Source organism: Schistocerca americana, chromosome X (assembly GCF_021461395.2).
Source record: "Schistocerca americana isolate TAMUIC-IGC-003095 chromosome X, iqSchAmer2.1, whole genome shotgun sequence".
Taxonomy (NCBI): Eukaryota; Metazoa; Arthropoda; class Insecta; order Orthoptera; family Acrididae; genus Schistocerca; species Schistocerca americana.
Window position 1 is genome coordinate 190,356,998 of NC_060130.1, and position 16,121 is coordinate 190,373,118.

General features: G+C 38.5%; 1 protein-coding gene across 1 annotated transcript in view; it reads right to left on the bottom strand.

The window, feature by feature from the left end:
* LOC124555896 (unconventional myosin-Vb-like) overlaps nt 1-16,121 on the bottom strand; it is a 118,323-nt gene that overhangs the window by 38,829 nt on the left and 63,373 nt on the right. The gene's annotated exons all lie outside the window — the stretch shown is intronic.

The window sequence follows — 16,121 nt, forward strand, 5'->3', positions numbered from 1 at the left end:
ATGAAATCACTTTCTAGGCATAGCCTCATGAGGTAATCAGTTAGGTGGGAATTGTTATATAATACTCTCAGATGAAGAATTATTGCACTATTAAACACAATGGGAGAACATTAGGTGGTATTTAAGAAAGATTCTCAGAAAGTTAAGATAGATATGGATTTTGCACATGAAAAATTTAGACAGACACAAAATAGTTAACAGAAATCTGTTCTATGGCTTGGGCATGCATAAAATACAGAGCATAAATTATAATAAGTCACATATAGAGTGAGTAGGGAGAAATTTCAACACATAAATTACCATGTTGACATTCCAAGTTACAAATATTGCTCAATGTTATGACCTCCTGCATCCATGATAGCCTGGATACCATCTCAATTGTTTGCAGCACTTTTTGAACAAAGGACAATGGAATGTTCAGCAGTTGTGGCACAGCTTGAAGATCGTTACTGTGTCCAGCTTTCTCAGCCATGGCAACAGTACATTCTTCAACAACATGTGACACAACTGGCCACCGGCCTTTTTCAGGAGTAATTCCCAAATTGTCAGTTAGTTCTGACTTCTGAATCATATTCTTCAACACTGGTGTAGAAAGAGGACCTCTTCATATTCCTTTAATGCATGAGACCTGTGAAGAGCAGCAACACTAGTGCTGCTGTTTTGATAAAAAAAAGTTCTGTGAGTAAAGCTCTGCTCACATGCCCAGACCCTTATTGACTGTCTGCAGCTGTAATGCACATTGATACTTACGTTTCAGCACTTTGTCTCTGTACTAGTATTCCTACTAATGGCAAGTCATGATACTGCCACTATTGACAATGCAAATTCTGCAGCACACAGTCTGAACACTGTAAAGTTGGGTACCCATATGGTAAATGGTAATCCACCTACACTTGCTCAAATAGCGAAGTTCAATAACAATCCTCCTCCTCCTCCTCCTTCCTCCCTCTCTCTCTCTCTCTCTCTCTCTCTCTCTCTCTCTCTCTCTCCCTCTCCTCCCTGGATTGAATTCAGGTGTTCTAGAAAGTCATTCAAGTTCTCACTGCCATGAAGCCAAATAACAGAACTATCATCTATGTATCTGAAAAGACATGCTAGTTTCAGCTGCAGACTCCAAGGTGTGTTCCTCGAAATCTTCCATATACAAATTGGTAATGATGGGTGACAATGGGCTTCCCATTACAACTCCATCTGTCTGCTCACAGTACTGGTCATTGAATAAAAAGTAAGTGGGTGTCAACACAGTGCTTACTTTCTGCAGTTTTGCATTGAAAATGGCAAGGTATGTTCCTGTTGAAGTATCTGCAGTTGTCAACGATGCCACCCAGCTGCATTCTCTTAAGTTATTTGAACACTGTATACGCCAGAAGAAACTAAATCTCACATTGTTAATTTCCTCCCAATAGAACTAATCACTGCTTGTGGAGGTTGGATAAATTCTGCAGCAGTACAGTAAGATTGCAATGTGCAGTGTCGTTTTTACTGCAGTGTTGTGATCAAAATATTGTTCCAACATTTGCCAAAGTAGTGCATCATATTAATTCTCCTGCCACTAGTCTTATCAAGCAATGCACTAGCCTAGATATTGTTTATGAGAGGATCCATTACACTCACTGACAGCTGGATTTTGTTTCCAAGGAATTTTTTCAGCTTCATTTAACGCCTGCTTCAAAATTTCAGCTTTTTCTTGGGATTGGTGGATGATGCTTCATGGCACTGGGAATTTAATTCTGTAACTGCCAGGCATTTGGCAAAGTTTGAATGTTTCTGTGGCTTGGAATCTATACTGTATCTCAACATTCTGTGATATGTCTCATGGAGAAAGCTTTTTGATGAAGCAGCTTTATCGGTGCTCCAAAGCATTTGCCAGTGGTTGATTCTATAAGTTCTCTTGTACACACTGTTTTTAAACTACCTCCTGATGTTGCAGAATATACTAGGAGGAAGGCATATTGTGTGTTGACTGGGGGACGTACACCCAAGAGTAATATCACAGCAGCTGAGAGGACTGCTTTACGTTCACTTAGAGTTGACCCGTCAAAGGATGCAGTTTTTACTGTCTGATTCCACATATCGCAGGATCGGTTCTGACCCAACAAAAAGTGTTGAGAGAAAGCCTAACAACCTCCTGGAAAAAGTTCCTTATGGTAGGAGAATATCAAGAGCCTCAATTCTTATTGTGCTATTCTCTCTAGGGTACTTGGCCTCCCTAAGGTCCACAGGGAAGAGGCTCCTCTTCATAAGATTGTGATTAAGACTGTTGCTCTGACATTGTGTAGAAAAAAATTTTGGTACTCTGTTGAGTCATATAGTAGGTCAATGTAAGCACCATGTTAAGAACTCAGCAGATTTTGTAGATCAGTTAGAGTGAATGCATTTGAATGACATATTCTTGTATGTTTTGATGTAGTCTCTCTCTCTCTTCACTCATATACTTCTGTCCGATTCATTGCAGTTGATTGAGGTTAGGATTGGTGCTGAATTAATGAACCCATTTCAACATGTGTTAACTCACTTCCTTTTTATTCAATGAGCAGACAGATGGAGTTGTCACTTATCATTGCCAGCTTGTTTATGGAAGATTTTGAAGAACTTACCTTGGAGTCTACGGCTTTGAAAACTGCATGTTTTTTTTCAGATATGTAGAAGATTCTTTTGTTGTTTGGCCTAATGACAGTGAGAATTTGAATGACTTTCTAGAACACCTGAATTCAACCACCTCAATATTCACTTCACAACAGTGGTGGAAAAGGATGGCTGTCTTCCATTCTTTGATGTGGTGGTTAGGAGGAAGGTGGATTGTGCGTTGGGACATGCCAATTATAGGAAGCCTACTTACACTAACTTGTATCTGCAGGCTAATAGTTTTCACCATACAGCTTAACATGAAGGGGTACTTCAAACCTTGGTTCACAGGGCCCATGTCATCCTGGGCCCTGAGAGTTTGTCAGCAGAGTTAGTCCATCTTGAAGTCACCTTTTGTCGGAATGGTTGTAGTGAAAGAGAGATAAGACATATGTTGCACTTTTGACCAACTATGCACTGTGTGAGCCATGATAATACTGAGGTGGTACCAAATTCTACGGCTTTTTGGCCTTACACAGGAAGCATTTCAAACAGGATTGGTCATATTCTGTGGAAATACAATGTGATGTGTGTGTTTTAATAACCATTTAAAATTGGGGTCCTTTTAGGTAACATAAAGGATGATCTTGGTTCATGTAAGGTGGTTGTCTACTGTATTCCTTGCAGCTGTTTCATGTCATATATTGGTCAGACTATCAGGACTGTGAAAGGCCAACGTTCTGAGCATAAATGGCATGCACGCTTACAACAGCCAAGTAAATCTGCCACTGCAGGACATTGTCTTGACACCAATCATTCTTTGGAATATAACAGAGATTCCTATATGCACTTCAAGCTATTGGGATAGTGTTCGTGTATTGAAATAAAGAGAGAGAGAGAGAGAGAGAGAGAGAGAGAGAGAGAGAGAGAGAGAGAGAGTGTGTGTGTGTGTGTGTGTGTGTGTGTGTGTGTGTGTGTGTGTGTGTGTGCGCGTGTGTCTGCGCATACGCACGTTAGAGGACCCGAACTTAGAAAGTGATTTGGGCTGGCTATCCTTATGGAAACAGTAAAAAAAAAAAGCAAGGATTGATGATTATTGGTCAACGAATCCGTTGCTACACACACCGATATTTGACGAAGCGTTGTCCCGCAGGCGATTCACACAAATATTATCATTTTTACATTTTTCTGACAGCAAAATAAACTGGATAATGCTTACCAGCTTTTCAAAGTGCAACTCGTAATTGATTATTTTTCCAAAAAGTTTAAATCAACAAACATTTGAAACAAACAAATTTTGTATTTATTTACATACGTATATCTTCGAAATTTCATGTAAGTAGGGGAACAGGATTGAGAACTTACAAGAACTAGTGATGATATCTCCTAATAATGTCAAGAATGGCCAGTGACAAGCCAAGTAATCTGAATTACCACTGTCGGGATCAATTTGTACGATATATGCAGCCAGCGAAGTGTTAATATAGTATCCCGTAGCAGCATGGCTCTTCCCATATCATTTTCTCTTCTCTTTCCTTTGATTCCCAGTCAATCCAGCAGACACATATTGCCCAACAAGTAATGATAATAGCTCTTTACGTGCAACATCATACATTCAGCATCTCAAAATTATAACAAATTATTGTTGTGTTAGTGGTGATTTCTTAGTGCTTAACTGATGAATCACAGTATGATAATACATACATATATGAATTCCTTCTTCATGAATTAACTGTAAGCCAAAATCAGTAATGGCAGTATCAAGAGATTGTTAATAGTGTTTTACTAATATGCCATTTTCAGAGTGTGGTACCTTCTTTCGTCAGTTGCAGCTATATATCCTTTCAAGCCACATGGCGATGGCCCCATTATATGCCTCCTTTAAAATTATTCCTGCATATGTCTCTGCAGCTTTACTGTATGGTTAAATGACGATGGCATCCTCTTGGGTAAAATATTCCAGAGGTAAAATAGTCCCCCATTCGGATCTCCAGGCGGGGACTACTCAGGAGGACGTCGTTATCAGGAGAAAGAAAACTGGCGTTCTACGGATCGGAGCATGGAATGTCAGATCCCTTAATCGGGCAGGTAGGTTAGAGAATTTAAAAAGGGAAATGGATAGGTTAAAGTTAGATATAGTGGGAATTGGTGAAGTTTGGTGGCAGGAGGAACAAGACTTTTGGTCAGGTGAATACAGGGTTATAAATACAAAATCAAATAGGGGTTATGCAGGAGTAGGTTTAATAATGAATAAGAAAATAGGAGTGTGGGTAAGCTACTACAAACAGCATAGTGAACGCATTATTGTAGCCAAGATAGACACGAAGTCCACGCCTACTACAGTAGTACAAGTTTATATGCCAACTAGCTCTGCAGATGATGAAGGAATTGATGAAATGTATGATGAATAAAAGAAATTATTCAGGTAGTGAAGGGAGATGAAAATTTTATGGTCATGGGTGACTGGAATTCGAGAGTAGGAAAAGGGAGAGAACGAAACATAGTAGGTGAATATGGATTGGGGCTAAGAAATGAAAGGGGAAGCTGCTTGGTAGAATTTTGCACAGAGCATAACTTAATCATAGCTAACACTTGGTTCAAGAATCACAAAAGAAGGTTGTATACACGGAAGAATCCTGGAGATACTAGAAGAGATCAGATAGATTATATAATGGTAAGACAGAGATTTAGTAACCAGGTTTTAAATTGTAAGACATTTCCAGTGGCAGATGTGGACTCTGACCACAATCTATTGGTTATGAACTGTAGATTAAAACTGAAGAAGCTGCAAAAGGGTGGCAATTTAAGGAGATGGGACCTGGATAAACTGACTAAACCAGAGGTTGTACAGAGTTTCAGGGAGAGCATAAGGGAACAATTGACAGGAATGGAGGAAAGAAATACAGTAGAAGACGAATGGGTAGCTTTGAGGGATGAAGTAGTGAAGGCAGCAGAGGATTAAGTAGGTAAAAAGACGAGGGCTAGTATAAATCCTTGAATTTAATTGATGAAAGGAGAAAATATAAAAATGCAGTAAATGAAGCAGGCAAAAATGAGATCAACAGGAAGCGCAAAATGGCTAAGCAAGGATGGCTAGAGGACAAATGTAAGGATGTAGAGGCTTATCTCACTAGGTGTAAAACAGATACTGCCTACAGGAAAATTAAAGAGATCTTTGGAGAAAAGAGAACCACTTGTATGAATATCAAGAGCTCAGATGGAAACCCAGTTCTAAGCAAAGAAGAGAAAGCAGAGAGGTGGAAGGAGTATATAGAGGGTCTATACAAGGGCGATGTACTTGAGGACAGTATTATGGAAATGGAAGAGAATGTAGATGAAGATGAAATGGGAGATACAATACTGCATGAAGAGTTTGACAGAGCACTGAAAGACCTGAGTCAAAACAAGGCCCCGGAAGTAGACAACATTCCATTAGAACTACTGATGGCCTTGGGAGAGCCAGTCCTGACAAGCCAGTCCTGACAAAGTTCTACCATTTGGTGAGCAAGATGTATGGGACAGGCAAAATAGCCTCAGACTTCAAGAAGAATATAATAATTCAAACCCCAAAGAAAGCAGGTGTTGACAGATGCGAAAATTACCGAACTGTCAGTTTAATAAGTCAGAGCTGCAAAATACTAACACGAATTCTTTACAGACAAATGGAAAAACTGGTAGAAACCAACCTCGTGGAAGATCACTTTGGATTCCGTAGAAATATTGGAACACGTGAGGCAATACTGACCTTATGACTTATCTTAGAAGGAAGATTAAGGAAAGGCAAACCTATGTTTCTAGCATTTGTAGACTTAGAGAAAGCTTTTGACAATGTTGACTGGAATACTCTCTTTCAAATTCTGAAGGTGTCAGGGGTAAAATACAGGGAGCGATAGGCTATTTACAATTTGTACAGAAACCAGATGGCAGTTATAAGAGTCGAGGGGCATGAACGGAAAGCAGTGGTTGGAAAGGAAGTGAGACAGGGCTGTAGCCTCTCCCTGATGTTATTGGGTTGGGTTGTTTGGGGGAAGAGACCAAACAGCGAGGTCATCGGTCTCATCAGGTTAGGAAAGGATAGGGAAGGAAATCGGCCGTGCCATTTCAAAGGAACCATCCCTGCATTTGCCTGGAGTGATTTTAGGGAAATCACGGAAAGCCTAAATCAGGATGGCCGGACGTGGGATTGTACCGTCGTCCTCCAGAATGTGAGTTCAGTGTCCCAATGTTATTCAATCTGTATATTGAGCAAGCAGTAAAGGAAGCAAAAGAAAAATTCAGAGTAGGTATTAAAATCCATGGAGAAGAAATAAAAACTTTGAGGTTCACCGATGACGTTATAATTCTGTCAGAGACAGCAAAGGACTTGGAAGAGCAGTTGAATGAAATGGACAGTGTCTCGAAACAAGGATATAAGATGAACATCAACAAAAGCAAAACGAGGATAATGGAATGTAGTCAAATTAAATCAGGTGATGGTGAAGGAATTAGATTAGGAAATGAGACACTTAAAGTAGTAAAGGAGTTTTGCTATTTGGGGAGCAAAATAACTAATGATGGACGAAGTAGAGAGGATATAAAATGTAGACTGGCAATGGCAAGGAAAGAGTTTCTGAATAAGAGAAATTTGTTAACATCGAGTATAGATTTAAGTGTCAGGAAGTCGTTTCTGAAACAATTTGTATGGAGTGTAGCCATGTATGGAAGTGAAACATGGACGATAAATACTTTGGACAAGAAGAGAATTGAAGCTTTCTAAATGTGGTGCTACAGAAGAATGCTGAAGATTATATGGGAAGATCACTTACCTAATGAGGAGGTATTGAATAGAATTGGGGAGAAGAGGAGTTTGTGGCACAACTTGACAAGAAGAAGGGACCAATTGGTAGGACATGTTCTGAGGCATCAGAGGATCACAAATTTAGCATTGGTGGGCACTGTGGAGGGTAAAAATCATAGAGGGAGACCAAGAGATGAATACACTAAGCAGATTCAGAAGGATGTAGGTTGCAGTAAGTACTGGGAGATGAAGAAGCTTGCACAGGATAGGGTAGCATGGAGAGCTGCATCAAACCAGTCTCAGGACTGAAGACCACAACAACAACAACAACAACAACAACAACATGTCTTTTTCCACATTCAGATTAAAAAAAGAAAGAAATGTATTAGAGACAATATGGATGTCACGTCAAACCTTATTCTTTTTTAAATTTACAACTTTTTAAGCAAATATCCAGCAAAGTTCAACTTCTTGAACTGATGAAATACCAGGACCACAGAAATAAAAGGCCTCAAATGGCACATCTGATATCTGAAGGCAATGACTTGTTATCGGGCCCACTTCAAACAAAATTCCCAATTGAACTACATGACAGAAGCTGTCAATTCCATACAGAGCAACACAGCAAAATCATGTCCACTGCTCATAATAGTTATTCACTACTGAAATTTGCAATGATACATCAAATGAGACGTTATTAGTACTAGCTTCTCTCAAAAGTGGAGAAGTTTTCAGTATGACAGTTCTTATCTAATATACAAGTGAACCTTCCAAATTTCAATCTAAAATACTGTTACACCAAACTTCTTGTTTGCTATAGTAACTGTTCAGAATGGGAATTGCAATTAAAAATCATGGCAGATATGGAAAGCCATTCAGTAACATTGCTTTTAGTGGCATAAATATCTCAGTGTCACTGACATTCATTAAAAATAATTATTGTATGGGAACTGAATGTGATGAATGAATGTGGTGCTCATTGTAATGTGCAATAAGCCATTTGGACCATGTATATTCTCAAATTTACAATCTCAGCCATTTTTCAATCTTATTTGAAATGTTTTAAACTCCGACTGTATAATATGTCGTGCTAACACAATTAACCCCTGTGATAAAAGAATTTCATAAAAATTACTGTACTACAAAAAACAAAAAAAAAGCTTTGTTCATGTGAATACATATATTATCATAATTGTTCTATTGTGCTGCTGAGTGAATTTCATTTTCTGTAAATTATTCTTGATTTAATGTTCTGTTTTGCTCTTAGTATGCCTAAATCTTTACTGATGTACTATGAAATGATGTGAAGTGGGTGCCAGTTGGTTGTATGTTGTCTGTCGGGAAGGAAGGAAGGAAAAATGTAAAGTTGTCTGGAGTTTCAGACAAATGGAATGTATTTCGCTGAGTGATCATTGTAGTTGACGTCAGCAAGGCATATAGGACTATTAAAATTTAAAACTACATATGAATCAGTTTGTAGTCTATGTCATTTCAAGAAGCATGTCAATCTATAGGGTTTCCAGACCTAAAAGAGAACCTGGCTTCCACACAGAAGAAATTCAAGGAATGGATTGAAGGAGATCCTTTAAAAAAGGAAACAAGAAGAGTGTTTTTTCTTTAAATCTACCACTAGATCTGCCCAACAGTATTTCTACTCAATGAACAATTATTACAATTAACAGTCATCCAATGTGCATAACAAAGGAGGTCGTTAAAGTGGTGCCCTTGTGGCCAGGATACTTATACGTTTGGATTTTTGACAGTGTTTATGTTTCAGGTGATCAAAAAGCATGTAATTGTGTTGCAAAGTGTAATGATTTTAAACCAAATATTGTTTGACATAGTACATGTTGAGAAGTTTTGGAATGACACAACACTATGGACATACATGGTTTTAAAAGGTTGAATCATTATTACGAAAGTTGACACCACCTACCCAATCCAGGACAATAATAAGCTAAGTACCAATTAAAAAATTTATTTTTGTACTTTCTCAGTGCAATGTTGTGTGGACATTCTGACTGGCATTTTTTCTAGCACTGATAATTTATGAACAAATTTACAACAAATGGATCATGATCAGAACAATGAAATAAATATGCTGAAGCTACCAGCTTCAACTAATGACTTTAAAAAGGACATAGCCAATAAAGGCACGTTTCAGGATGCATTAGGCAATAGTTGACCAAAAAAGTTAAATGAAATCCATGCAGAATCGAAATTTTTAGACGTTAGTGTGTTATATTTGATTCCAGACCATGAGAAACAAGTACAGTTGCACGTAAGTGAAACAATGCGAGTGAAAAACCGAAACAGTTAAATTTACAAGACATGTTTACTGCATTGATGTCATCAATGAAACAAAGAGTGAAAAACTGTCATTGATAGAAAAAAATAGTGAAAAACTGTCATTGGTAGAGAAAAATAGTGAAAAAACTGTCATCGACAGAGAAAAATAGTGAAAAACTTGAAAGTCAATAGTCTCAGAATGTAATGTCATTAGAGCAGAGCTTAATGCACAAATTTCAGATATTAAAAAAGACTTAGTTGGTGTTTTTTCGCAAGTGAAAGCTACAGATGAACATGTGAAAAAAGTAGAGGGGAAGTTAGAGGCTTCAGAATCCAAAATTCAATCATTAGAGACAAAACCATAGGAAGTAGACAAGGGTCTCAGATCTGAGATAGGTGCTTTTGAAGTTAGATGTAAAGATGCTGTTGGAGACACTAGTAAACAAGCTGTAAACTTTATAAATAAGCAAAATGAAAAAATAGACAGTGTTGCCTCAGAAATAGATAAAAAAAGTTCAGCAAATATCTGAGATAACAGACTCAAATGTGTTAGACTTACATAGTGATGTCACTATTACCAAAAAAAACAAGATGGGGCTTATCTAAAAAAAATCTGCAATGTAGGACACCCAAGCCTTCCTACTATGCCACTAAAATGTTTCCTCGGTGACAAGCATTTCCATCCAATTGATTTTATATGACATTGCCATGATAGTTTTCTCCCTGGTCTGAGTGATGAATTAAAAATTAAGTTTATTAAAAGAACATTAGAAGGGGAAGGGCTGTCATAGGCCATCCAACATGACTGTAGCAATTTATCCATAGATGAATTCAAAAAGTGTTTTTTGAAAAAGTTTTGGTCTGACACTGAACAGGCACAGATAAAGAGTGAGTTTTTAAATGGTCCGATGTACAGGGAGCAGAATGGGGATATGAAAGAGTTTTGCGAAGACCAGATCATGAAACATTCTCACTTAGACCAACCTTTTCATGAATTAACTCACATAGGTGCACTTAAGAGAAGGCTACCAGAAATAATTGAAATGGGGTTACTCTATGGGCCAGATGATTCTGTAGACCAGTCCTGAAATATGTAGAAACGTTGGACAGGGTGTGTAACAGGTTTGGCCACCACAGTACAGATTCCAGGAGGCTTAACTGGAGTAATCACAATAATAATAGAAATTCAAATAATAATGACAGTTTTAACCAAGGACATAACAACAACATCCTGGCAAGGAATGACAGGAATCCAAATAATTTTAGAAATTATCAGGATGTAGCGTCAAACCATGGGGACCAACAGTTTTACGAGAATAGAAATTCTGGGAACAGAAATGGTGATGGGAATTTTGAAAATAGTGGTGGAAAATGGACAAATAGTAACTAGTCCCCCACACATGTGAGAGATAATGATAGTAGAGGTGATAGATTAAACTGAAACCCTCCCGGTTGGCAGAAACATTGGTGAACAGTCATTTTTGACAGTAAACAGTAACATAAAACCTATACAACACTGATTATGTAAAATTCAGAGAGTTAACAACTATTTGATTATTTTATGAGTACAAAAGTAATCAGAAGGATGTTTTTCTGTTCATAGGGAAAAAAGTTTTTTGACTATAGCAAAAAGGTAAGGTAATGGAATTTTACAAAATGTACAAGCGTATCAAATTATTTTGAGTGCCCTGAGTAACCAGTAAACATGAAAGTGTAAAAGGATATATAATGGCAGGAGTAATGAGGTTAGTACACTGTATGTACACAATTTTTTGGGGAATATTGAGGAAGTATAGGGTGTATATAGGTATTAGTAGAAGAATACACCAGAGCTATTTAGCGTCATGCACTAGCTTGTAAAGGGTTTGTATAATGTAATAAGTGAAAGTACAGTTGCCTAGTGAAGTGTATTTGAAAGTAATGAAGTGATTGTAGGGAGTGTTACCTTTCTGACCCTTAACCCTTATGTGGTCACGTGGCTTTTCGTAACGTTAATAGTCGCGTAGGGTGTTGCTAACACCCAAAATAATAGTGGCTATAATGACACTGTTGTGCAGCATATCACTGATATGAATATGTTTACTTCACAAATGGCTATTTAGAATGTTATCTCCCAGTATATTAGCGTTTTATTTAATGTTACTTTAGTACTAAACTGGGTTATTTGAAACATATGCAATAATTCCCATTTTCTTACAATATTTTGTTTAATTATTTATTTCTGTTATTCTTCATACTGTATTACAGGTGTAAGACTTTATACTTATAATTAAAAGTTTGTTCAGTCAATTCATACAAACATTTTATGAAATCAGTCACTATCACTGGCTGCAAGGAGTGCGTTATCATAGCTCTTTTCCCACACATTTCTCATGTGCTTTACACACATAACTTTCAAACATCAAGCACAGTGCAATTTAACTTTTATATCTTTAGCCCGAGGACAAACTGTGCAGCACCTGGGCTTAAGTATCCTTTGCTTAGAAGGTGGTGCATTGTTGCTGTCTTCAATTCCTGCCATTTTTGTGGCTTTCTGTCTAACTTGTTTAGGCAGGGAGTGAGTGGCTGCTCTCTTACACACTATGGGATTTACTAATGACCTTCTGACATCACGTAAAAACATTCTTCGGGAAATCCTCTCATTGTTATTATTTGCATATATGATGAAGGCGTTATTGTAAGCAATGTCAATCATTCAAAAAAATAGGGCAAGTGACCGGCGTCTAGTTTTTCTTGAGGTTGAATAAGTAGCGCACATTTCATCTATTGTGTCCACACCTGATTTGGTCTTATTGTACATTGTTATAATTTCTTGTTTCTTTTCCTCTGCAGTATTTGTGTCAATGGCACAGTCATGATGCAAAGGTGAAAGAAGAATAATTTTTTGCTCTTCTTTGGCACATATGAAACCATGGTGATATCCTTTCTGAATCCAAAAAGGCTGCTTCTAAGTTCATGACCTCTTGAGCAAACAAAGTCTGGAGGGATCTCCCTCTTATTCTTTCTAAAAGTTCCTACTATTGTATGTTTCTTTTTCAGGAGCTCTTCAGTCAGTGGTATGGAACAAAACCAGTTGTCTAGTGTCACATTGCGTCCTGTGCCTCCGATAGGCTGTACAAGTCTACTTACTATCTCCTTAGGCGAGTTTGACAGTGCAAAGGGACCCTCTAAGTGTTTCCCCAACATAGATTTCCATCCCCAAAGTATACCATGTTTTAGCGTCACATAAGGTGAAAATTTTCAAACTACATTTTGCAGGCTTGCTTGGTATATACTGTCGGAAACTGCATTTGCCTCTAAATGCAACCAGTTGTTCATCCACTGTTGTATATTCAGACAGTATAATTACTGACACAGAATGACATGAGTAATTCAAATACTTCTCTGAATGCAGCTAGGTGATAGAATTTCATTCAATTGTTATTTGCTCTCTCCAGCCATTTAACTGTAGCATACCTTTTCATTATTTAACTCACATTTCCAGAAAGTAGTGTAAAGTTTAAGTTGTTGTTTCAGAAAATTCACGCTGTTGTTTCACTTTACACACAGTTGCGTATAGGCCAAATTTGTGGAATCATATTTTCGTGTTTACCTGTAATTTAATTGACTTATTCTTAATCAACTATTACGTTTATCATTAGTGAAAAGTGCTTGACTTGCCATAGAATCTTAGATCGGTGCTTTGGTGTGACGGGTGCTGTAGTTTTTTCCATGTGGGCGACTGTAGTGGCATGGGAGTGGGGGAAGTAAATGATACTCGTCAGTGGTTTCATAGGATATGTAGTAGAGGTAGGATGATACTAGAACAGGAGGGGAAAATTGGCACCCTTCAGGCTGAGTTAGATGAGGCCAGGGGGGATCTTGACACGTTAAGGAGGGAGAAGGGCAAAAAGAGGCGAGAAGTGGCAACAGGAGGAACAGGCCTAGAACTTTGTCTGACAGCTTCGTGGTGAATGTGGAAAATAGATTTGACCTGTTGCTTTGGTTAGAAGCTGGTGAGCCTCAAGCAGTTGCAGGTGTAGACAGGGCACAACAAACTTTCAGCAGCAAATTGAAAAGTAGGAATGTAGGGAAATCAGTAAAGAGAAAGAAAGTGTTGGTGTTAGGTAGTTCCCATGGAAGAGGTGTTGGCCAAGTTTTGCAGGATGAACTAGAATGAGAATACCAGGTCACCAATTTTTTTAAATCTAGTGCTGGTCTGGAGCAGGTGACAGAGGATTTAGGATCACTTTGCAAAGATTTCACTACGGAAGACACCGTGGTTACAGTGGGTGGGCCAGGTAAGATATTGACAGAGTTCCTGGGTGCAGTACATAGTGTGACCTGGCAAAGATTGCATCAGCATCGAACCATACTAGTGTTGAGTTTGTATATGCTCTTGGGCACCATGACCAACCCAATTTGAACTCTTCTGTCAGTAGAGTTAATTTGGAGTTGGTTGGTTGGTTTGGGGAAGGAGACCAGACAGCGTGGTCATCGATCTCATCGGATTAGGGAAGGATGGGGAAGGAAGTCGACCGTGCCCTTTCAGAGGAACCATCCCGGCGTGATTTAGGGAAATCACGGAAAACCTAAATCAGGATGGCCGGATGCGGGATTGAACCGTCGTCCTCCCGAATTTGGAGTTGGAATGGCTGCTTATGTCAGGTGCAGGGTCACACATTGCTGTGGTTCCTGTTGGTTCTCTCAATATGTGGGATTATACTAGGCATGGCCTTCACCTCAACAGAAAAGGGAAGGATAAACTGGCTGAGCAAATAGCAGGACAGTTAAAGGGGGGAGGGACTGTCATGAGTGATAAAATACCAGTGGTTATAGTGTTCAGGGAAGACTCTTTTTAGGGTAGGGAGGACAGAAAGAAACCAAGTTTTAAGAGAGGTTAGGATTGAGACAAAACTTCAGTTTGAGAAAGAAACCAAAAAAACATAATTCTAGCTTGTTACATCAGCATAAACAGCTGCTGGTTAAGAATTTTAACAATCAGCAGAATTATATTACAAAACCAATAGTCAATGGCCTCTCAGAGCATGGCAAGCAGTTCCTTCTGTTAAATGTTAATACTGAACAGGATATAAAATATGTTAAATCTGAACTCAAGAGGGTAATCAATAAGGCAAAAACTGATTATTTTAGGACACTCCTCAGAGACATTCACTGGAGTGATGTTTACAGTGCTCATGACATGAATGAAAAATATAACACTTTTGCTAATAAAGTGCTTACCTTATTTGAACACACTTTTCCCCCAAAACTAGCCAAGGCTAGAGCACAGTCTACAAAGAAGTCATGGATTATTCAAGGAATAGAGGTGTCTTGTAAAACAAAAAGAAAACTGTATCTGTCAATCCAAAACAGTTCTGATGATGACGCTATAGCACATTACAAGAGATACTGCAAAATATTAAAGACTGTAATACGGACATCAAAGCAAATATATTACATGGAAAAGATAGTCATATCAGATAACAAAATAAAGACAACATGGGATATAGTGAAGTGGGAGACTGGTAGAACCAGATATGAAGCGGGGCAAATAGCATTAAGAGTAAATAATACATTGGTGACAGATGTGTATAATGTTGCAGAACTTCTTAATAAACATTTTACAACTGTTACTGAAAAGATGGGGTTGCCAGATTCTGTAGATGCTGCCGTGGGATACCTTAGACCAGACATTTCAAGTAACTTCCATAATATGAATCTGACCCTCACTACCCCAACAGAAGTAATGTCCATCTTGGCCCACACCATTAGCTGTGCCGTCTAACGCACTGCTAGTCACTGCCAGTCCCTGGCACAAATCTGCCCGATGGATTAGTGTCGAAGTCCGGTATGCCGGCCAGTCTATGGATGGTTTTTAAGGCAGTTTTCCATCTGCCTCAGCGAATGCGGGCTGGTTCCCCTTATTCTGCCTCAGTTACGCTATGTCAGTGATTGCTGTGCAAAAATTTTCTCCGCGTATGTGTACACCATATTTAGTCTACCACAAAAACATAAAACATTGGGGCTACACTCTGGTGTGAAGCGTTACTAGGGAAGAGGGTCCACTGGGGGACGAACCGCACAATAACTCTGGGTTTGGTGTGGGGCGGTAGTGGGGTGAGTGGACTGCTGTAGCCTGTTGTTGGGTTGTAAACCACTGAGGGCTATGGCATGGAAAAAGCCTCTCCATCATTTCTAGGTTCCCAGTTCCACACAATACAATACGATACAACGTCCATCATAAAATCCTTAAAATCAAAAACATCTGGTAAGTATGATGAAATATCAACACAGTTAATTAAAGAATGTGATTCTGAGTTAAGTAACATATTAAGCTATCTGTGTAACCAGTCATTTATCAGTGGAATCTTATCACAAATAACATACTGTCATAGTTGCAGTTCAGATTTCTAAAGGGTTCTGATATTGAGAAGGCTATCTTCACTTACAGTGAAAATGTACTTAATTCATTAGACAAAAAATTGCAAGTAACTGGTATATATTGTGA